Source organism: Bos taurus, chromosome 19 (genome assembly GCF_002263795.3).
Source record: "Bos taurus isolate L1 Dominette 01449 registration number 42190680 breed Hereford chromosome 19, ARS-UCD2.0, whole genome shotgun sequence".
NCBI lineage: Eukaryota > Metazoa > Chordata > Mammalia > Artiodactyla > Bovidae > Bos > Bos taurus.
In genome coordinates this window covers 57,200,641-57,224,101 of record NC_037346.1, presented here as the reverse complement: position 1 = coordinate 57,224,101, position 23,461 = coordinate 57,200,641, and the positions used below count along the sequence as shown (strand labels likewise).

At 53.3% G+C, this 23,461-nt stretch overlaps 1 long non-coding RNA gene across 2 annotated transcripts in view; it reads right to left on the bottom strand.

Annotated features, from left to right (window-relative positions):
* Window positions 1–22,569, bottom strand: part of LOC101907074 (uncharacterized) — a 45,717-nt gene extending 23,148 nt beyond the window's left edge. The window contains exons 1-3 of one of the 2 annotated variants that reach the window (XR_001494400.3): window positions 17,490–22,569; window positions 17,025–17,106; window positions 15,737–15,846 (exon numbers count right to left, since the gene is read on the bottom strand). This is a non-coding gene — a long non-coding RNA (uncharacterized lncRNA). Of the gene's footprint in view, window positions 1–14,967; window positions 15,847–17,024; window positions 17,107–17,489 lie in introns of those variants that run through there. The other variant, XR_238855.4, reaches the window with a different exon arrangement.
* Window positions 22,570–23,461: the final 892 nt, after the last annotated feature.

The window sequence follows — 23,461 nt, the reverse complement described above, 5'->3', positions numbered from 1 at the left end:
GCAAGGGGAGAGAGACCTTGGATAAAACACGCCGTGGATTATCCACTCAGCGAGTCAGAGGAGCTGGGTACTAGCCAGATTCCAGGGGCCAGTCACACACCCCGACCCCCCACTGCCACATCGGTGAGGGCCCCGACAGCAAGATGGATAGAGGCAGCTTTCTGCCAATCATTCACCTGCCAGCCACTCCATCATGTGGACCACAGATGCTTACTCAGCTCTCCGAGGTGCCTGGCGTCATACCTGGCAGCTGACTGTGTGTGTGTGTGTGTGTGTGCGCGCGCGTGCACGCATGGGCTGGAGGGCAGGTGTGCAAACGAAGGAGAGGATGTACACAGCATGAATCACACAGACAAGCAGGTGAACCATCAAATAATGCAAACTCAGTTATTCAACAAACGCTTCCTAAATTCCTGCAGTGCACCAGGAACAGGGAGCCCCCAGGACTGCAGGGGGCGCCCCCATGGACCACCCGGCAGCTACTGGAGCCTCGCTGTCCCCTCACCCCCAGCATCTCATTGAGGCAGCCCCCCTGCTCTTTGTCAATGCAAGACAACTTCGCCACTGTCCTTCACCTCTGTGCCTGCAGTGCCTAGCACACAGGAGGTGCCTAATACATGCTTATCAAAACCATTCATCCAGTCCAAGCCCCTGCCCAAAGCAGTTGTTGTTTAGTCGCTAAGTTGTTAAGACTCTGCAACCCCATGGACTGTAGCCCACCAGGCTCCTCTGTTCACGGGATTTCCCAGGCAAGAATACTGGAGTGGGTTGCCATTTCCTCCTCTGGGGGATCTTCCTGACCCAGGGGTTGAACCAGACTCTCCTGCATTGGCCGGCAGTTTCTTTACCACTGAGTCATGTGGGAAGCCGCCCAAAACGGAGCTCCCTCCTAACAGCATCGCTGATGGTTGCTCACACAGCCCTCCTCAATACCTCTGCTAATGGTTATTCATCCTTTAATATGTGTTGTGTTAGGGCTTCGTGGCAGGTGGCAGAAACGCAGCTCAGACTCACTTGAGCAGAGATGGGATGGGGAGGGCCTTGCTCTGTCCTTCTGCAGCTAAGCTTGCTTTGCTCCACGCAGTGGGGTGGAGATGGCCAAGGCCCTTCCACACACGTGCGTTCCTAGCTCAGGGGCTCCCTCTCCCTCTCCTGCTGATGCTGAGGAACATCTGAATCTCTGGGATGACTGACAGCTCAGATCCTCTTGTTCCCTGGATCCATTCCCAGAGCCCGGGAGACAGGAGTGATTTCCTCGGGGGTTCAGGTCTGCCTCTGGAGCCAGGCAGACGTGAGTTCAGGAGGGGGTGACAGGAGAGTTTCCCAAACAGAGGAGGGTGTGTTACCAGGGAAAGGAAGCGGGAGGAGCTGTAGGGGTGTAGTTTATTGAACAGTGTCTCCCAAAACCTTTGGTTCCACCCAGAACCTCAGAATGTGACCTCGTTTGGAAATAGAATCTTTGCAGATGTAGTGAAGGTGAGGACTTGAGATGGTACTGGATTAGGGTGGGCCCTGAATCCCACGAGACTGTCCTGTATGAGACAGAAAAGGACCCCCACGGACACAGAGGGATGAGGCCAGGGAAAGACAGAGGCAAAGACTGGAGTCACGAGGCCACAAGCCAAGGAACACCAGAGCCCCCAGAAGCCAGAAGAGGTAATGAAAGATTCTCCCCCAGAGCTTTCAGCAGGAGCCCAGCCTCTGGTCTCTAGATCTGCAGGAGAAGCTATTTCTGTTGTTCCAAGCTGCCCAATTTGTGGTCATTTGTTAGTGCAGCTCTAGGAAATAATATGGGCTTCCCAGGTGGCACTGGCGGTAAAGAACCCACCTGCCAATGCAGGAGAGGTAAGAAACACAGGTTCAATCCCTGAGTCGGGAACAGCCCCTGGAGGAGGGCATGGCAACCCACTCCAGTATTCCTGCCTGGAGAATCCCATGGACAGAGGAGCCTGGCGGGCTACTCGAAAAGAGTCGAATATGACTGAAGTGACTGAGCATGCAGGAAATAATACAGGAAGAGACGCCAAGAGATGCCCATCACCAGCCACTGGGTGGGGGGTGGAGCAGAGCGCAGATCACTTCCCAAACCCACAGCCACTGATTATGGTTCTGCTGCGGGAGCCACGGGTCATGCGACCCCATCCTCAGGCGTGTGTCCAGGGTGAGAACACGCAGAGGCTCCTAGAGGTGTTCTGGTGTGATGCCCCCATCACCACCCCGCCTGGACGTGTGAACAGACCCAAGATGCTGAGCGAGCCTGCCCGTTCCGGTTGCTTAAAGCAGGGGTCCCCAACCTTTGGCATCTAATGCCTGATGATCCAAAGTGGAGCTGATGTGCTAATAACAGAAATAGGGACTTCATTGGAAGGACTGGTGCTGAAGTTGAAGCTCCAATACTTTGGCTGATCTGATTCAAAGGGCCTCTTCGTCGGAAAAGATCCTGATGCTGGGAAAGATTGAGGGCCATAGGAGACAGAGGCAACAGAGGATGAGATGGTTGGATGGCATCACTGACTCAGTGGACATGAGTTTGAGCAAACTCTGGGAGACAGTGAAGGACAGGGAAGCCTAGCGTGCTGTAGTCCATGGGGTCACAAAGAGTCGGACATGACCTAGTGACTAAATAACACCAAGGACTTCCCTGGTGGCCAGTGGTTGGGACTCTGCCTTCCAATGCAGGTGAAGGTTCAGTTCCTGGTGGGAGAGCTAGATCCTGCCTGCCTCGTGGCAAAAAAAACCAGAACACAAAACAGAAGCAATATTGGAATGCATAAGACTTTAAAGATGGTCCACATAAAAAATACCTTTTAAAAAATAATAGAAATAAACTGCACAATAAAAGTAATGCACTTGAATCATCCTAAAACATCCGCCGCCCCATTCCTAGTCTGTGGAAAAGTTGTCTTCAATGAAACCAATCAGTTAGTTCAGTTCAGTCGTTCAGTTGTGTCCGACTCTTTGCAATCCCATGGACCTCAGCACACCAGGCCTCCCCTGTCCATCACCAACTCCCAGAGTTTGCTCAAACTCATATCCATTGAGTCAGTGATGCCATCCAACCATCTCATCCTCTATTGTCCCCTTCTCCTCCCACTTTCAATCTTTCCCAGCATTGGGGTCTTTTCAAATGAGTCAGTTCTTTGCATCAGGTGGCCAAAGTATTAGACTTTCAGCTTCAGCATCAGTCCTTCCAATGAATATTCAGGACTGATTTCCTTTAGGATGGACTGGTTGGATCTCCTTGCAGTCCAAAGGACTCTCAAGAGTCTTCTCCAACACCACAGTTCAAAACCACCAGTTCTTCGGCCCTCAGCTTTCATTATAGTCCAACTCTCACATCCATACATGACCACTGGAAAAACCATAGCCTTAACTAGATGGACATTTGCTGGCAAAGTAATGTCTCTGCTTTTTAATATGCTGTCTAGGTTGGTCATAACTTTTCTTCCAAGGAGCAAGCAGCTTTTAGTTTCATGGCTGCAGTCACCATCTGCAGTGATTTTGGAGCCCAAGAAAATAAAAGTCTGTCACTGTTTCTATTGTTTCCCCATCTATTTGCCATGAAGTGATGGGATCAGATGCCATAATCTTAGTTTTCTGAATGTTGAGTTCTAAGCCAACTTTACTGTCCTCTTTCAGTTTCATCAAGAGATTTAGTTCTTCTTCGTTTTCTGCCGTAAGGGTCGTGTCATCTGCATATCTGAAGTTATTGATATTTCTCCTGACAATCTTGATTCCAGCTCGTGCTTCATACAGCCCACCGTTTCGCATGATGTACTCTGTATATAAGTTAAATAAGCAGGGTGACAATATACAGCCTTGATGTACTCCTTTCCCGATTTGGAACCAGTCTGTTATTCCATGTCCAGTTCTAACTGTTGCCTCCTGACCTGCATACAGATTTCTCAAGAGGCAGGTCAGGTGGTCTGGTATTCCCATCTCTTTCAGAATTTTCCACAGTTTATTGTGATCCACACAGTCAAAGGCTTTGTCATAGTCAATAAAGCAGAAATAAATGTTTTTCTGGAACTCTCTTGCTTTTTTGATGATCCAATGGATGTTGGCAATTTGATCTCTGGTTCTTCTGCCTTTTCTAAAACCAGCTTCAACATCTGGAAGTTCAAGGTTCATGTACTGTTGAAGCCTGGCTTGGAGAATTTTGAGCATTACTTTATTAGCGTGTGAGATGAGTGCAATTGTGCAGTAGTTTGAGCATTCTTTGGCATTGCCTTTCTTTGGGATTGGAATGAAACCAGTCCTTGGTGCCAAGAAGTTTGTGGCCTCCTGGTTTACAGGATTTCTGAATAAGGGGAGGATCCTTCAGTACAACTGATACACGATCTACCTCTTTTTTAAAAAACAATCTGATTAGGAAAACCTGGAGCTTCAGTAGTTATTGCCGAGAACACTGGAATTATCAAGAAATTGGATGATTCTGGGTACATGCAAAGCCTTGGAGACACAGCTGTCAGGGTTTCGGCCCCAAATTCTGACAGGGTCAAGAGGATGTAAAACCCCTACAAGGCCTGTTCACCCTCCTCCTTGGTTAATTGTCTGGAAGTTAGAAAACGCAGTCACCCTCGGGCTTTTTCTTCTCCGGCCTGAAATGTCCATTCCTTGAAACATCTTTCTTTCCCTGCTAAGATTTCCGGGACCTTCAAAGGCTAGTTGGCAATCTGCTCATCCTCCCTGTGGGCGGCAGGGCAGGACCGCCCTCCAAGGCATGGGGGAGGGGTGTGCTGGGTCAGACCCTCCCTCCACCTTCTCCAGCAGCCCCCAGCTGCAGGAGCTGAAGTGACCGTTGCTCAGGCAAGCCCAGCCTCAGCTCTCAAGCCTCTAGAACCTCCTCCCAGCCCTCCCAGCGTCCTGCTGGATAGAAATTCAAAACCACCAGCAGGAGTGGTTTGCTTGAGGCCCTGTGATCTGCGCCAGGTCCCCTGTTCCTGGGACTTTGATGTGCGGACTCCTGGCCCCCACCTGGGAAGCTGGGAGGAGGGAAGCTCCGCGGAGCTGTCCCCGTCCTTGTTCTCAGCCCTGGCAGAGTCCAGTCTGCTTCTCAGATGATTCGGGGGCCTCCCCGGCAAACGCTTTGAAGCCTCTTCAAAGGCGGCGGCATTGTGTACAGTCACCGAGTGGCAGAAAGGCCTTGCACCCCCGGGCCACGTCCAATTACCGAGCCCCGCACAGGAGCGGCCGCCGCTCTCCCCGCTCTAACCCAAGTTAGAGGGTTCGGTGTCTCGGGAACTGAGCCAGGGCTGGGAGCCCTCAGTCTCTGGAAAGCCCCCTTCTGCGCCCAAGCTCCCCATCGCCGCCCCCACCCCACCCCTACCCCCAACCCTCCAGGACAGGAGAAAGGGAGAGGCCGGTGCCGGGAACTTTTTCCAAATAACAGCGAGCTTTAGAAGGATCGGTCCCGAGGAGTTCCGGTCCGGAGTTCAGGGCCAAGCAAACCAAGGCGGCGGATCTGATATTTATAAAGCGCCTGCGGTGACCACGTGCTGCCCGAGCTGGCACTGCCCGGGATGCGAACATGCCAAGCACAACTTCCGCTCTCCCAGCTTCTCTCCTCTACGCTGCAGGCTCCGGGCCCCTGCGCCCCCTCCCCTGGCACCCCCGGGTTCCGCGCCCTGGGGGAGGGGCACAGCTCAGTGCTTCCCCCGCAGCCCCGCTCAGCTCTTTCCCCGCCCTGCCTGCTGTCTAGGCTGCATTCCCCCAGATTCTTAGTTAAAAAGATGCTAATGCTTTTCTTCCATCATTTCAACTTCTCCCATCATTTCAACAGATGCCTGCAGGGCAAAGGCCCCCAAGCCTCCCTCCCCCCATCCACCCCCTAACCACCCCGCAGGTTTTATTCTGCCTCCCACCCCACTCCCCACCCGTGACAGCAAAGGCTGGTGTGAGACTACTGGGCCAGCGAGAAGCCCTGAAGTGATAGCTGGCCCACCCACCCCTTTAAGAACGCGAGCCCCCTTCCCCAACTTCTAGCCTGGTGACTTCAGACCAGGGGCTGAATCTCATCAACAAGAAATTTGAAGCCATTAAAATACAATAAAATAGAAATTAAATATAATCGCTCCGTAAATTATAACTAATTGAAACATCAATTGTAATTTTTATGATCCGCATTCTGAGTGAGTGATGCCTGGAGTTACAAAATGAAAGTTAAATGACGGTGATGGTGGAGGTGTCCTGGAATGCCCCCCGCCCCCCAGATTCCACCCCCTCCATCAGCCGACATCCTTCCCTTCTCTGCCAGACTCCACCCCAAAGTGCTATCTTCTAGAAGCTTCCCCCAGGGAGCCTCAAGATCTCACATCCATGGAGGTCTCAGCTTGCTCTTGTTGGCAGTGTTTTCTGTATACGGCCCCTGTATGCTCTTTTGTTTCCCTGAAACCCAAGAAGACCTGGGTCTCCTCCATCTTTCCTGCTCCCCCATGGTTGGACCAGAATGTCAGGTCCACCCAACACACGTCTGGCAGTCAGATCGCAAGCATGAGAGTGCCAGAAAGCCCAGATTCTGTGATGCTCCCAGACCTTCCTCATGTCAGCCACACTATGTTAGACTCATCTTGTCCATTCCCCTGCCTCTCTCTCAGCTGGGCACTGGGGTTCCACAGCACCAGGGCCAGCTTTCCAACTGCTGATCTACCCAAGCAGTGCTGTGATGGGGAAAATCACACCAGCGAGGGGGCCCTGCTACGTTCGGTGTCTCCTCCCGCCTCCCTCTTTGCCTCCACAGGTTCATCCCTCTCCATCTGCTGCTCCATCCACTCCATCCAGGCACCTGGAGGGCACAGGGGGTGCAGGGTGAAGACAAGCAGATCTGCATTCAAAGCTCCTCCACAAAGTAGCAATGAGGCCGCGGACAAGCCACCTAGCTTCTCTCAAAGGCTCCTTTTGTTCAATAGTAACTTCAAGACAATAACAATACCTACAAGAGAGCTCTGAGGGACTTCTCTGGTGGGCCAGTGGCCAAGACTCCACACTCCCAGTGCCGGGGGCCCAGGTTCCATCCCTGGTCAGGGAACTAGATCCCATGTGATGCAACCAAGAGTTCAAGTGTTGCAACTAAAGATCCCGCACGCCACAGTGAAGATCAGAGATCCCGAGTGCAGAAACCAAGACCCAGAGCAGCCAGGGACACACGTGTGTGTGTGCGTGTGCTTAGTCACTTCAGTCGTGTCTGATTCTCTGTGACCCTATGGACCACGGCCCGCCAAGCTCCTCTGTCCATGGGATTCTCCAGGCAATAATACTGGAGTGGGTTGCCATGCCCTCCTCCAGGGGATCTTCTGGACCCAGGGATACAACCTGACTCCCCTGCATCGGCAGGCAAGTTCTTCACCACTGTGCCACCTGGGAAGGCATATATTGTTGTTGTTGTTCAGTCGCCCAGTCGTGTCTGACTCTGTGACCCCATGGACTGCAGCACGCCAGGCCTCCTTGCCCCTCACCATCTCCTGAAGTCTGACCATGTTCATGTCCATTTCATACGGGAAGCCATGTATGTATATATACCCTGAATTGCTGGATCATATAGGGTAGCTTTAAACATAGGGGCCATATGTTTAATTTTTTGTTAATTTTTTGGCCAAGCCACACAACATGCAAGATCTTAGTTCCTTGACCGGGGATCGAACCCATGCCTCCTACAGGGGAGGCGCAGAGCCTTAACCACTGGACCACTTGGGAAGTCCCAATGTTTAACTTTTTTAGAAACTGCCAACCTCTTTTCCCAAATGGCTGCACCATTAACACTCTGTAAAAGTAATATAAAAAGGAATTATTAGAAAAATGAAATTTAAATAACTCACCAAAAGAAATCTAATTTCTATTACTATTAAATCATCAGCCATAAAATGTCTTTGTCAACTGCTATGAAAGTTTCTACACGCATCCTCTCGAGGTCTGCACTTACTTGCTGGTGGACAAGTAAGGTGCTGTTCTCAAACTGGCACCAGCCACAGACTACCCTTGTCTCGTGGCCACACTGTCCCCAGGGGTCCTCACGGCCCCCTCCCATGTCCTAAGCCAGAACATCTCTTAGCATGAAAAGAAGAGCCTTTAATTATCATGCCAGGACACGAGGCACCCACCTGGACAATGAGGATGTGTGGTCCCTCAAACAAAGGACCTCGGAGGTTCTACAGAAGGGACATGAGAAAACGGAGACAAGAAGATGGTGAGCACTAGAGAGGTCTGAGCAATGGGCCCCCTCCCTGGGGGCCAGCTGCTCCTCTGCTGGCCCTCAGCCTGTCACCCTCCTGGGAAGGCACATTGCGGCCACTTTCTTTAAGGGGAGAAGGCGTCACCCAGCTGAGCAGAGCCACCTCCTGGGCAGGTGACCCTCCTCAAGTCTCATCTACATGGCTGTTTGGGATGTTGGCCCCACCAGGTTCCAACAGCCTTGGCCAAGTTTTCAGGACCGTGGACAGCACAATGCTAGTGAAGAGGGGCCCCCTGGAGGCCCCTCACTTCAGATGGGGACAGGATCAGACCATGTCCTTTAAGAGTCCTGCAGACTCTCTACCCGAACTGAGTTACTCTCTGTACCCCCAGTGCCCAACCTGGCAAACACTCCATGAGCCAAAGCTTCGTGGCTTCTCAGGGGCTGGCGGGAGCCAGGAAGGCAGCCAGGGAGTAATCTTTCCCTTTCCCTGATAAAAACTAGAGAAAGGAACCATGAGAAGCAAAACCTGTAAAGCCGGTGGCTCCCCGTGTTCCTAGGCTATGGAGCAGCAGGGTCGCTCTGGGACTGAGATTTGTGATTCCTGGTTAAATGCCAGGTTTAATGGGCTTGCTAGGGTTTGTGAGTCCTGGTTAAATGCCAGGTTTGATGGGCTTTAGGGGAAAATGTTTTTTTGTGAGCAGTATACGTCTCCCTGGTGTCTGCAGTGGTAATTTCTTCTGTGGGACAATCTCTCCTTTACATGCTCCTGGCCAGTGGTGAGAGGGGCTCTGGACAGGGGTCTGATGAGTAGATAGACCACCACAAGTTATTTTAGGGTAAGGGTCCAACAGGCATCTTGCATTTCTGGTAGATGGGCTGGGTGACTTCATCAGGTCAAAAGGTCAGACTCCAGCCAGGCTGAGACATGCATAAGTCACACTTCCTGCACGGCCTCCCCAATCCATTTCCGAGAGCTCTCTTAGCAATGCTGACTGCATGTTTATTTTTCCTTTCCCAGCCTTCACACTATTTGCTGACATTTGGGGCCAGATCACCCGGAGTCCATCCTGTGCACTGGAGGGGGTCAAACAGCATCCCCGGTCCCTACTCACTCTCCTCCCAGGTTGTAACCCCCAAGATATCTCCAGTCACTGCCCAGTATCCCTGGGGGAGGGGAGAACCAGTGGGTTAGCCCGCTGATAAGGTGAACTGCCCGGTGGCCAACAAAGCAGAGAATGGAGGATTCAGTGTGCTGGCCCAGGGATCCTGGCAGAGATGCTTAAATCGTACCAGAGACAGGGGGATAAAGTTTAGCTCAGGAGACCCCAGCACCTGTCAGCCTCACCCAGGATTAAACAGGAACTCAGGAATTCACAGGAGGTCAGCCACAGGAAGCAGATGGCCCTGAGTGGCCTCAAACCAGGGGCAGAATTCACCCCCTGCCCCACGGAGATAAGAGGAAGACACCACTTGCTGGAGCCTTCCTATGGCAGGGATAGGATTTCAATTAAAGTGATTAGCACTGTTTGTTTAGACTCCACAGCTGCCTGCAACCCACCTGGCCTTACTGTGAGTTCAGAGAAATCAAGGAGCGGCGTGGGGGGAGGGGAGGCAATTCAGCCCAAATTGAAAATGTCCTCCTGTAATTACGAGATTGGAGAATATCCACTGAGGGGATCAATAATGGGAAATCTAAGTACTACTGTGCGCCAAGATTACAGTTTTCCAATCGCTCCATCTTGGATTTTAATTTTCTCTCTCATCATCACGTCGCCATAAGCGGAGATCCCACATAGCCTAACATCCCAGCTTGAGAGAGGTGGGCCAGGAGGCAGGACCAAAGCAGGGTTAGTCCAGACACGCTGGCCTCTCTGCGTGAAATCTTTATGGCCGCATAACAAATTACTCCAAATGTAGTGGCTTCAAACAAGACACATTTATGACACTAAAGCTTCTGTGGGTCGGGAGTCTGATCACAGTCTAGCTGAGGCCTCTGCCGGGGTCTCACCAGGCTGCACTAGAAGTGTGGCTGGGACTGGGGTCTCCTCTGAGGCTTGGAGTCCCCTGACAAACACACATGATGCTTGGTAGGATCCATTTTTCCTGACAGCAATAGAATTCCTAGCAGCTTGCTTCTTTAAAGTCCAGCAGGAAAGGGGGGGCCTCTGATTTCTGGTCCCTCTCCCTGATTAGATCAGGCCCACCAGGATAATCTCCATTGTGATGAACTCAACGTTAACTGTTTAGGGACCTTAATGACACCTGCAAAAATCCTTTGCCTTTGCCATATTCTCTGGGTGAGAAGCAAGTTAGAGGCCCCAACTGCACTCAAGGGAGGGGAATTTTGAAGGGTGTGGGTCACTGGAGGTCATCTGAGAATCCTGCCCCTCACATCTCCCGTTGGAGTGCCTCGCCAAGCTCTCCTCCCCCAAAGGCATAGAATCAGGCCATGGGAGGGTGGCACAGCCTGGTGGACCCAGCAGCCAGCCATGATTGAGAGCCTCCCCACTTGGGAGAGGAAATGGAGAAAGCAATCAAAGATCTGACACAATCTGATGCCGGTGCTTGTCTCCTGGTCTCTGGTCTTCTCGGTGTCCCAAGCCCCTGCCAGGATTCCTGGCTGCCCTGACCTGGGAGCCCTGACTAGCTACCTTCCTTCTTCCCAGGATGCTGAGCACAGGAAGAGATGCAGGGAGCTCCTCCAGGCTGGATGGGGACAGGTACCTGGGATTTGGGAGCCCAGTCAGCATTCTAACAATTTCCCCACATTTCTGCTCCTCACGTGCCCCCTTCCTCCTTCAGCGCCCAGCTTAGACGTCACCCTGGGTGAGTCTCGACAACCCTGCTCAGGACCAGCGTCCATAATTTCACCGTACTGATCTGCCCTTGACCCTTATGCTTGAGTCTGTCTTTCATGGTGGCGCATATATGACTTAGGATTAGTTTCAGCTAAGTAGGAAAAAAAAGTAGGAAGTCAAGAAACACCTGGAGTAACAGGCAAATTTGGCCTTGGAGTACGGAATGAAGCAGGGCAAAGGCTAATAGAGTTTTGCCAAGAGAACACACTGGTCATAGCAAACACTCTCTTCCAACAACACAAGAGAAGACTCTACACATGGACATCAGCAGAGGGTCAACACTGAAATCAGATTGATTATATTCTTTGCAACCAAAGATGGAGAAGCTCTATACAGTCAGCAAAAACAAGACCAGGAGCTGACTGTGGCTCAGATCATGAACTCCTTATTGCCAAATTCAGACTTAAATTGAAGAAAGTAGGGAAAACCACTAGACCATTCAGGTATGACCTAAATCAAATCCCTTATGATTATACAGCGGAAGTAAGAAATAGATTTAAGGCACTAGATCTGATAGACAGAGTGCCTGACGAACTATGGACAGAGCTTCATGACATTGTACAGGAGACAGGGATCAAGACCATCCCCATGGAAAAGAAATGCCAAAAAGCAAAATGGCTGTCTGAGGAGGCCTTACAAATAGCTGTGAAAAGAAGAGAAGCAAAAAGCAAAGGAGAAAAGGAAAGATATAAGCATCTGAAAGATATAAGCAGAGTTCCAAAGAACAGCAAGGAGAGATAAGAAAGCCTTCCTCAGTAATCAATGCAAAGAAATAGAGGAAAACAACAGAATAGGAAGGACTAGAGATCTCTTCAAGAAAATTAGAGACACCAAGAGAACATTTCATGCAAAGATGGGCTCGATAAAGGACAGAAATGGTATGGACCTAACAGAAGCAGAAGATATTAAGAAGAGGTGGCAAGAATACACAGAAGAACTGTACAAAAAGATCTTCATGACCCAGATAATCATGATGTTGTGACCACTCACCTAGAGCCAGACATCCTGGAATGTGAAGTCAAGTGGGCCTTAGAAAGCATCACTATGAACAAAGCTAGTGGAGGTGATGGAATTCCAGTTGAGCTCTTTCAAATCCTGGAAGATGATGCTGTGAAAGTGCTGCACTCAATATGCCAGCAAATTTGGAAAACTCAGCAGTGGCCACAGCACTGGAAAAGGTCAGTTTTCATTCCAATCCCAAAGAAAGGCAATGCCAAAGAATGCTCAAACTACTGCACAATTGCACTCATCTCACATGCTAGTAAAATAATGCTCAAAATTCTCCAAGCCAGGCTTCAGCAATATGTGAACTGTGAACTTCCAGATGCTCAAGCTGGTTTTAGAAAAGGCAGAGGAACCAGAGATCAAGTTGCCAACATCTGCTGGATCATCAAAAAAGCTAGAGAGTTCCAGAAAAACATCTATTTCTGCTTTATTGACTATGCCAAAGCCTTTGACTGTGTGGATCACAATAAACTGTGGAAAATTCTGAAAGAGATGGGAATACCAGACCACCTGACCTGCCTCTTGAGAAACCTATATGCAGGTCAGGAAGCAACAGTTAGAACTGGACATGGAACAACAGACTGGTTCCAAATAGGAAAAGGAGTACGTCAAGCCTGTATATTGTCACCCTGCTTATTTAACTTATACACAGAGTACATCATGAGAAACACTGGGCTGGAAGAAGCACAAGCTGGTATCAAGATTGCCAGGAGAAACATCAATAACCTCAGATATGCAGATGACACCACCCTTATGGCAGAAAGTGAAGAGGATCTAAAAAGCCTCTTGACGAAAGTGAAAGAGGAGAGTGAAAAAGTTGGCTTAAAGCTCAACATTCAGAAAACTAAGATTATGGCATCTGGTCCCATCACTTCATGGCAAATAGATGGGTAAACAATGGAAGCAATGTCAGACTTTATTTTTTTAGGCTCCAAAATCACTGCAGATGGTGATTGCAGCCATGAAATTAAAAGACGCTTACTCCTTGGAAGGAAAGTTACCAACCTAGATAGCATATTCAAAAGAAGAGACATTACTTTGCCAACAAAAGTCCATCTAGTCAAAGCTATGGTTTTCCAGTGGTCATGTATGGATGTGAGAGTTGGACTGTGAAGAAGGCTGAGTGCCGAAGAATTGATGCTTTTGAACTGTGGTGTTGGAGAAGACTCTTGAGAGTCCCTTGGACTGCAAGGAGATCCAACCAGTCCATTCTGAAGGAGATCAGTCCTGGGTGTTCTTTGGAAGGACTGATGCTGAAGCTGAAACTCCAGTACTTTGGCCACCTCATGCAAAGAGTTGACTCATTGGAAAAGACTCTGATGCTGGGAGGGATTGGGGGCAGGAGGAGAAGGGGACAACAGAGGATGAGATGGCTGGATGGCATCACTGACTCGATGGACATGAGTTTGAGTGAACTCTGGGAGTTGGTGATGGACAGGGAGGCCTGGCGTGCTGCGATTCATGGGGTCGCAAACAGTCGGACACGACTGAGTGACTGAACTGAACTGAACTGAGGCACTGAAGCCTAAAATAACAGGATAAAATGTTAGAGATTCGTTTCTGTCTCCCACTGCAATCTAGATGTTAGCAACCCAGGACTAGACCAGAAGCTCTGTTCTGCTGAGTCATCAGAAGACTCAGTCTATCATTTTGCTCCAAACTGGCTGGCTTCACAGTCTGAGACGGCTGCTGCAGCTCCGGCTATCAGCCCCACAGTCCAGCCAATAGGAAGGAGGGAGGGAAGGAGAAGGGCATGCCCCTCCCCTTACACTATTTCTCCTTACACCCTGTTGGCTATAAATTAGTCACATGGCCACAGATAACTGTATAGAATGCTGAAATGTGTTGTTTTTATCTGACTAGCTCTGTATCAAGGAAGAATGGTGAAGGGATGGATAAGAAGATTTCTGGAAATCTCTGTTGTAACTTTCCTGTCCCTCTTGTGCAGTCTCAAGCATGGGATGTTTCTTTTTGTATCTGAATCTTTACCCACCCTTTCAATAGCCTAGCCAGGATTCTATACCCATTGATTCTTTCATTGAACACATTGTCCATCTACGCATTTATTCACCAGTTCATTCATTCATTCCCCAACAAATTCTCTCCCTGAGTACTGGGCACATGGTCAGGACTCAGGAATATGGAGACGGAAACACACACCCTGCATTCAAGGTGGTTTACAAATGAGTAGGGAAAACAGCCAAGGAAATGAAGCATTTTAACACCTGTCATAGGTGCTACGAGATTGTGCAAAGATTGCCCTGCAGACAGCATCTGGGTCTGCACTCAAGATTTCCAAAGGGGGATGACACCCCATCTGAAGCTTAGGAAAAACAAACTTTATCAGGGAGCAGAAGCAGCTGGCATGCCAGACCAAGGGAAGGCAGAACGAAGCTGTGCCCTGTCCGTGGTGCTGACCCCCAGGCCCAGCCAGGAGCCCCCAAAGTGAGGCAAGCCTGTCCCTGCTTCCCATGGCTCAGCCACTCTGGTGGGAAGGTGGATGGCAGTGGCGTGCCACTTAGCTCCACACTTCATTTCTGTAACGACCTTCCCGTCTCCCCTCTCAGTCTCGCTTGTCAGCCTGTGACCATTAAAATCCTCATTAGCAAACGAGATTTGGATAGACTCATTAAGATGAGGGATGGGCCCGCGGCACAGCTGGCTGGGGGAGTCAGAACTCGCCTTCTCCCCCTCTGCTGGGAAAGTGCACCTCACATTCTATGCACCCCTCCCCAGATCCAGTACCAGGCTTGAACAGACCCCCCTGGGGTTATTCAAAGGACCAGCCTAAGGGGAGGCCAGGCCTCAGCAGACCACAAAGAGCCTAGAGCTGCTGACTCACCCGCCCACCCAAAGCACACAATCAAGCCTGGGCTTCTGCCAGTTGAGACTGAAGCTCAGCCTCCCGAACACACATTCGAAACCCCTCCCAGGGACCTCCCTGGTGGTTATGAATCCGCCTGCCAATGAAGGGGACACAGGTTCTATACCTGGTCTGGGAAGATCCCACAAGCTGCAGGGCAGCTAAGTCCATGTACCACAACTACTGAAGCCTGTGGGCCCTGGAGTCCGTGCTCTGCCCCAGGAGAAGCCACCGCAGTGAGAAGCCCACATACCGCAACTAGAGAAACCCAGGCACAGCAACGAAGACCCAGCACAGCCAAAAAATACAAAGAGGTAAAATAAAGTTCAAAAAACCCTCCCAACCCCATCTTGCTCCTCCTCTCCTGTCCTCTCCATGTGGCCCCTGCGTTTAGGTGATGACCTGCTGACCTGATGGGTGGTCTCCTAGAACCGGCTCTGACCAGTTCATGGGAACCACTCTCTCCACATTCAAAAACTGACATCACGTCAACAGCCTGAAATTGACCACGGCAGGAGGACTGACACCGTGGGAATCAGCACATGCTACAAATGAATGACTGATTTCGTAATTTAGGTCAGAAAGCCAGATTTTAATCACTTGCCAGCACACCCCTGTAGGAAGGCTCCAGAGCATGTCGGCCACTGGCACATCTGCCCATCTCGGTGTGGACTGTTCCCTCTGCCAGGCTGCCCCCTACTCCCTGGGACGCCCCTTCTGTCTCTCCTCTCTGCCTGGGGTGAGACCCCAGTCATTTGCTGAGGCCCCAGGAAGATTCCCAACCCCTTTCCTCCAGGCCCCTCCAGCACAGGGATCCTCCACCCAACCTGGATTTCTCACCTTGTCTTCTATCCTAGGGGTCATCTGGTTCCCAAAATGCAAACCAATTCAAAGCAGCTTCAAGAAAAGGTAGAAATCTGTGTGCAGGGGAGGGGTGAGCTTCACAGGACCTGGAAGAGAACGTTTAGCTGCTGTCACAGCCGCGAGGAAGGTGTCCACCAGCTCCTCTTTCTCCGAAGCTCCTGTCCCTGACTCCAGTGTTCATGCACCTACCTTGGCTTCTCCCGAAGAGGCTCCCCGGGCCCCCGGTTTGGATGAAACCCCAGACAATCAGCCACAAAACAAACCAGAGGCTCTAAGCTCTGGCTCCAAACCCAGGATTGTCCCAGCTTGGCCCAATCATCCGAGGCCTTGGGGCAGGGTCACATTGTCATGGGGAAGAGGGAGTCACATGGCTGCTGTCTCTTTAGCTGGGAGCCCTGGGGCCAACTCAGAGCCGAGAAACTGGCCCACCTCACAGACTAGCGGCCAAGGCCATGAGGACAGGAAATGTGTTGATTCATCTCGAGACCCCCCAGTCCCAGCACAGAGCAGGGGCCCAATACATATTTGTAAATTCAAGCAATCACCTCAATTTGAATCCTTCTCTCAGCAACCTGTGACCCACTTGGTCCCTGGAGAGGGAGGCAAAGGGCTTTGAGGAATTCAATGGGGAAATGCTCCAAGCTCAAGTAACGAGGCGTCCTTTTCCTTCAGTTTCTGGCTGTGTGACCTTGAGCAAGTGGCTTAACATCTCTGTGCTTCAAGGACCTCGCTTGCAACACAAGGACTGTGATCTTGCCTAATGCATGGCTGTGGTGAGGATGGTGGGACATGGTGGTCCCACAGCAGCTGGTGTGGCACCCGACACCGTGTGTGTGTGTTAGTCGCTCAGTCGTGTCTGACTCTTTGCAACGCCCTGGACTGTAGCCCGCCAGGCTCCTCTGTCCATGGGATTCTCCAGGCAAGAATACTGGAGTGGGTTGCCATGCCCTCCTCCAGGGGATCTTCCCAGCCCAGGGATCAAACCCTGTCTCCTGCATTGCAGGCGGATTCTTTACCACTGAGCCACCGGGGAGCCCCTGGAGCTTCTGTCCTGTTCTACCCTGAACCCACAGAACAGGGTCCCCCACTGCTCTCCCATTAGGCTTCCTCTCCAGGTCTGATGTGACTCCAGTCAGCCGCACACAGCGCCTCTTCCAACCCCACCAGGGCCCTGCTCCCAGAGGGATAAGTCTGCATGGACACCCAAGGGCAGCCACTCCCCCCTACTCCCGCCCTGCCCCCAGATCTCCCCCAAAGACCTCACCTGCTGTCCTTCACAAGCCGGCTGCATCTGCCTTCCTCCACCAACAAGAGAGCAATCTGCCCTGCAAGGGCTGAGGGGGAAACTATAAACAGGAAAGAAGGAGGCAGAGTTGGGAGGACCCAACTGCCCTTCGGCCTTCCCCCCACTTCCTATCACCCCCCGTCTGGGAGGTTAACTTTCCAGAGACCACAGGCTACTTCTCGGGGAGGGATGTGCCGTGCTCAGTCATGTCTGACTCTGCAGCCCCACCCCATGGACGGTAGCCCACGAGGCTCCTCTCTCCATGGGATTCTCCAGGCAAGATACTGGAGTGGGTAACCTTCTCCAGGGGATCTTCCCCAACCCAGGGATCGAACCTGCATCTCCTGAGTCTCCGGCATTGGCAGGTGGATTCTTTACCACTGGAGCCACCTGGGAAGCCCACGGGGAGGATGAGAGCAGAGCAAAGGGAACAGCCCGTGTTACCTTATAGGCGATCCAGAGAGCAGGTAGAGGTGGAAGGAAGGCAGGGCAGGCAGGGTCGTGTCTTGGAGCTGGAGAACTGGAGAACGTGGTAAGCAGCCAGGGCCGCCCTTCCCCAGGCCTCAGCCAGGAAGGAGACTGGTTGGGGCCACTTCTGACTCCATCCTTCCTGCTCCAAAGGTGCTGTGATTTTCGCCACGTGGGAGGCCTCTGGCGGCTCCCCAGCCTTTGCAAGGAAGCCGAGGAGACCCCGGGAAAGGTTTCTCACCGCAGAGACCTGGGTCAGTTTGCTCCTCCTCGCTCCCAAGCAGGCAGTGCGCCTCCCTGACCCCTGGGATGGAGTCTGCTGCCGCTGTTGCTGCTGCTAAGTCGCTTCAGTCGTGTCCGACTCTGTGTGACCCCAGAGACGGCAGCCCACCAGGCTCCCCCGTCCCTGGGATTCTCCAGGCAAGAACACTGGAGTGGGTTGCCATTTCCTTCTCCAATGCATGAAAGTGAAAAGTGAAAGTGAAGTCGCTCAGTCCTCTGACTCTTCGTGACCCCATGGACTGCAGCCAACCAGGCTCCTCCGTCCATGGGATTTTCTAGGCAAGAGTACTGGAGTGGGGTGCCATCGCCTTCTCCGGGGATGGAGTCTAGATTCGCACAAATCTTGTTTCTAAACTGGCACACACCAGAGGAGACAGGAAGGACAGGGGCACAGAGACCCAGTTCTGGCTCTGAAGCGTGGGGTGCAGGCCCCCCGGCCGCTTCCAGCTTCCTCTCCTTCCTCCCAACTCCGGCTTCCTGCGCGGGACCCTCTCCGCTGGCGCACGCACTCCGGCGCCCTCATGTCCCCGCGGTCCCCTGACCCCTCGGCCCGGCTTCCAGCCGCAGGGCGGCCTCGAGCGCTCTCCTTAATCGCCTCACCTTGGGAGGCAGTGCAGCTCTCCGCAATTGCTTCTGGAAACGCGGTCACCAGTTTAATTGGCAGAACGTGTCCTGGGCGATGGTACCCGGTGAAGCAGCCTCGGGCCTGCCTGTTTCTCGGGTGGGCGGCTATGCAGGCGCGCGGCTCACCCGCACGCGGGAGGCTCACCGGCCAGGGTGCGTCTGCGCCTGTGTCTGCCAACCTGAGCCTGCAGACGTGTCGGGGCTTCCGGGGACCAGGGAGTGCGGGGGACGCTGGGATGATGGGCAGGACAGACGGGAGCAGGCTGAGCCCCAGGGACTCCTCTGCCTCGGGGCCACGGAGGAGCCGGACGGGGAGGCGGCCACACTGGATCACTGGGCCCCCGGAGGCCTGCCGCCCACGGACTCCCGGCACCGTGAAGACAGGCCGTCTGGTCCCTCCAGGTCGGAACTCCACCCTGCTCCGGTCCCGTGGGTGACCATGACCTTGTGGGGTTCGGCTAGTGGGGTGCTCTGGGGGTAGATGGGAGGGAGGAGAAGAGGGAGATGTGGAGAGAAGGCAGGACGGGGGGAGGAGGGATGGGCAACCAGTCATTGCTGTGTTGCTTCCGGTCAGGGTCTGGAAGCATCCAGAGGGCTCCTGAGTTCTACGCCTGAGACAGCTAGTTCTGGGAAGGATACACAGACCGCCCAGGCTCCTACAGGGGTCACCTCCAAGGAGGGGGTGATGCAGGCAGCCCTTGGGGCTCCTGGGAGGAGGGGTAGGAGGTCAGAGACTCTGAGGTTGAGGGGAAAGCAGGCATCCAGCAGGCAGGTCCATGGAGATCCCCCACCAACCCAAAGGACCCCCACAACCCCCCGAGGCTCAAAGGTTATCATTCACTGCATCTGGCTTCCCCTACCCCCACACCCCAGTCTAGCCCAGCCTCCACCGCCCTGTCACTAACACCGCTAATACTAGAGGGCCCCGTGCTCACCCCTCTCCCCCACCACGAAGCCCACCTTGCAGAGGGGGCCAAGGCCCTGCCACCCCTGATGATAAGGGTCTCCAGTCAGTCACACCCAGGATGCTCTCCCAGCCTGGTGATTTATGGACTTTAATTTTCGCAGCACCTCAGTCATGCCCCCTCTTTCCCTCTGGTCTGTCAGGGCGTTTGTCTCCCACCCCTGCAGTCCTTCTCCCCCTCCCCCCTTTTTTTAATTTGAAGCATCTGTCTGGAGCATCCTGAGATGGGACTGTCTGCAATGCTGAATGCATTACACCGCTGACAGCTCTATTGATTTTCTCTCTCCCGCTGCATAATGCAAGATATACACAAGCCGATCGGCCGGGGCCCCGTCCCTTACTCTGAAGGGACTGTGCCCTTTTTTCTTCCTCTGTCTCATGTGCCCCTCACCCCTGGCACCCGCTGATGTATAGGAGGGGCGCTCGTCCCTTACGCTCAAGATGGATTCTCCTCTGCCCTGATATTATTTTCCTCACTGCTGGTGGACGCTGTCTAATCTATCCTTTTTACGGTAGCAGGTTGGACACCGTGGAAGCCGTTCACAGTGTAAAGTGGAGGGTGGAGGCAGGGGAATTGAGGAGGTGGCATCTGTCAAACTGGCTGGGTCCCCTCTGGGCACCAAGCGGGTTTCCCCAGGGGTCCTGCCTCACCCAGGTCCGGGGCCGCCCCAGCCCATCTCCTCTTCTCCGGGTTGTGGGGCTCCAAATCCACTGACAACTCTGATTTGTTGGCTGTGCTGGATCTTCCTTGCTGCGGGGTCTTTCCTCTCGTTGTGGTGAGCGGGGCTACCCTTGAGTTGCGGTGCGTAGGTTTCTCACTGTGGTGGCTTCTCTGCTTGCAGAGCATGGGGTCTAGGGCACGCTGGCTTCAGTAGTCGTGGCTCCTGGGCTCCGGGGCACAGGCTCAGTAGTTGTGGCATACGGGCTTGGTAGCTCCATGGCACGTGGGATCTTCCCAGACCAGGGATCGAACCCGTGTCTTCTGCATTGGCAGGCGGATTCTCTACCACTGAGCCACCCAGGAAGCCCCATTGGCAACTCTTGACTCACACTCAGCTCACAGGCCCAGAGCCAGCCGCTGGGCTAAGCACATGCTGGTGTGGTTTCCTCTGCCAACAGTTGTGTGGACTCCACCCACTCAGCACAGGGACTGGGAAGTCTTGGAAGGATTCATATCCCTCCTCAACAGAGACTGAGGCTCAGAGATGCCAGGAGACTGGTTCAAGGTCTCTCAGTCAGACATAGGATTTCAATCCAAGACTGTCCGTCTCCAGGGACTGCTAAGTCGCTTCAGTCGTGTCTGACTCTATGCAACCTCATAGACGGCAGCCCACATACTATCACAGCACTTCGTCCAGGAAGACCTCCTGGATTGAGGCCACCCAGTCTCATTGTTTCTTTTGCTATTATTGCTCATTGCTGTTCTTGTCCCCCCCACCCCACCCCCCACCGGAACATATTAGCAGTGAGAGTTTGCTCTTGCTGGCAGGCTGCTGAGCGTGTTGGGTGGGTTCTCTCAGCTGTGAATGGGCACCATCGTAACTTCCTCCGGGAGGGTTTCCCTGAGCCCAGCCTGTCCCCAGCCTGGATCAGACTCCCACAGTCCCCATCTGGTCCCACCGTGAACGAGAAGCACTGACTGCCTTATCTGTGCCTCTCCTGCTAGTCTGTGAGTTTCTAGAGATGCAGACAGAGAGGCAGACTGGATCTTATTTCTGTGTCTTCACCACCCGCCTGAAGGAGCTGACAGAAGGAGCTCTCTAAAAATGGGTTGAATCCATTTAGTCAGTCAATGAGCTGTCTGGGCAGGTGGGCGTCTGCTCCCTTAAAGGCCCCTTAACAACAAGCTCCTTTTCTGCCTTTTCTGCCTCCTGCCTCCCCCATTCCCTCACCAGACCCCGTCCCCACACGAGGACTCCCACTGGAAATGGCCCTCCAGCTGCCGAAGAAGAGAGCGCCATTCCTAAGGGTCAGGGCTTCTGGCCGATGGGCCTGCGCGCGCTCTTGTGAGTGACTACATGCCCACACCCGTCCTTGCCAGCCGGCCAGAGACCCACAAAGAAGCAGTAGAAGAAGATGCTGGACCTTCGAGCATCCCAGGGCAAGGGCCGGGTACCTACAGTGGCAGTGGCCACTGGGTGCAAAGACAGCGGCCTGAGCACAGGGGTACCTGGCCACAGGTGCAGGACAGACATCACTATAATAAAGAGCGTCCTCTCGGTTTTGTCCTTCTGGTCCAGGGGCTCTCAACGTGCAGCGATGTTTCTTGCTCCCCAGGGACGCGGGACAGTGTCTGGAGATGCTCTTGTCTGTCACAGTGGTGAGGGTGCGGCATCTGGCAGGTAGAGGCCAGGGAGAACCGAGCAGGCTACCTGTTCAGAACTGCTCCCCACCCCCACCCCACCCCCAGCAAAACCAGAACGATCTGGTCCGAAAGTCGGCAGTCTGAGTTTGAGAAACCCGGTGCCAGTCTGACCGGCCCATGCCTTATGACTTTTAGCACAGCAGCGGGGAGAATATTAAACCTACATCCCGGGGCGGGGGTGAGGGGGTTGGGGGCGGGAGGACCGGAGGTTACCCTGGACTCTTTGAGGGTGGAGGAGGGGAGAACCCTGCATTCCTTTAGCCATCTCTGGTCCACAGCTGCCCCCACCCCCCATAAACGCACCAGCCCCGTGCCCACACCCTGCCTCTTTCCCTCCCTCCGCGTCCTTTCCCCAAGCAACCAAATTCAGCCAGAGGCACCCTACGCTCTCCCCCCGGGGGCTGAAAACCTTTCAGGTTTAATAAACAAACCCCAGCCAGGGTGGTTTAAAGGCCAGCCCTGCCGGCAGCAGACGGCATGGTCCTCTTGGGGGCCTCTTGGAAATTATATGAGATGGTAGATATGAGAGCACCCCGTCAGGTATGAAATACCATACAAATATTACCTCTAATTTATGTAAGTGCTCTCAGCCGGAGGTTTTAGGATTCGAGGCAGAAAACGCCCGGTTCCCTCCCTTTCCATTTCCAGTCACGGCCTCAGCACCCTCGTGTGGCCACTGGTGGGAACTACACCCAGGGCTGGGCGGCGATTTTCCGATGGAGGGAGGCAAGCAAGATGGTTCTGATTCTCACTGAGCCACTGGGGCTTCACAGCAGCCCCGTGAGAGAGGAGAGGGAGGTAGTGATTCCGACCCCTCCCCCCCCCCCCCCCCCCCCCCCCACACACACTCCTTGCTTTAGAACAAGCGAAGGAGACGAGACTGGAAGCAGGCACGGGTTTTTGCAGCATGATGTCTGCCGTGGACAAGCCCAGCCTTGCAGAGCAGCACCGAGTGGGAACGGCCTTTTGGGGAGCGCCCCCCCCACCTCCTCCTGTCTCCCGGCTCTAACAGAAACCATGAACTACCCCACGGGCACCCCCAGGAGGACCGTCATGCCTGCGGGCACAGCCCTTGCTGTTCGGGACTCAGGTTGAATGAAACACCAAACCCCAACAGCCTGGTTATTCCAGAGCCTGGCGCGGAAGAAGAGTTCGCGCATGCGTGCTCAGTTGCTCAGTCGTGTCCAACTCTTTGAGATCCCATGGACTGTAGTCCCCCCAGGCTCCTCTGTCCATGGGATTTCCCAGGCAAGAATACCGGAGTGGGTTGTCATTCCCTTCTCCGGGGGATCTTCCCAACCCAGGAATTGAACCCATGCCTCCTACGGCTTCTGCATTGACAGGCAGATTCTTTATCACTGAGCTACCAGGGAAGCCCCATTAAACGCAATTTGAATGAACGGAATGAATTGAAGGAGAGAAAACGTGGAGGCCTGGGAAGGTATTTCAGGCCTTCAGATCGCACCATGTGTCATAAGGGCCTCTGCCCACCGTGAGGTCTGTGCTGATTTCTTGGCCAGTCCAGATCTCCTTCCGATGTGCCCTGGAAGCTGCACAGGCATCTAAATTGGGCAGCCCTCAGGGGTGGCCAGACCCCGCTAGGGGTGGAAGCTGTGTGTCTGGCCCGCTGGGGCAGGGTCGAGGAGCCCTGAGGCTGGCAGGATGATTGGGGCGGGGGTGGCGTGTGGCGGCAAGGGGAGAAGTGAAGGCTTC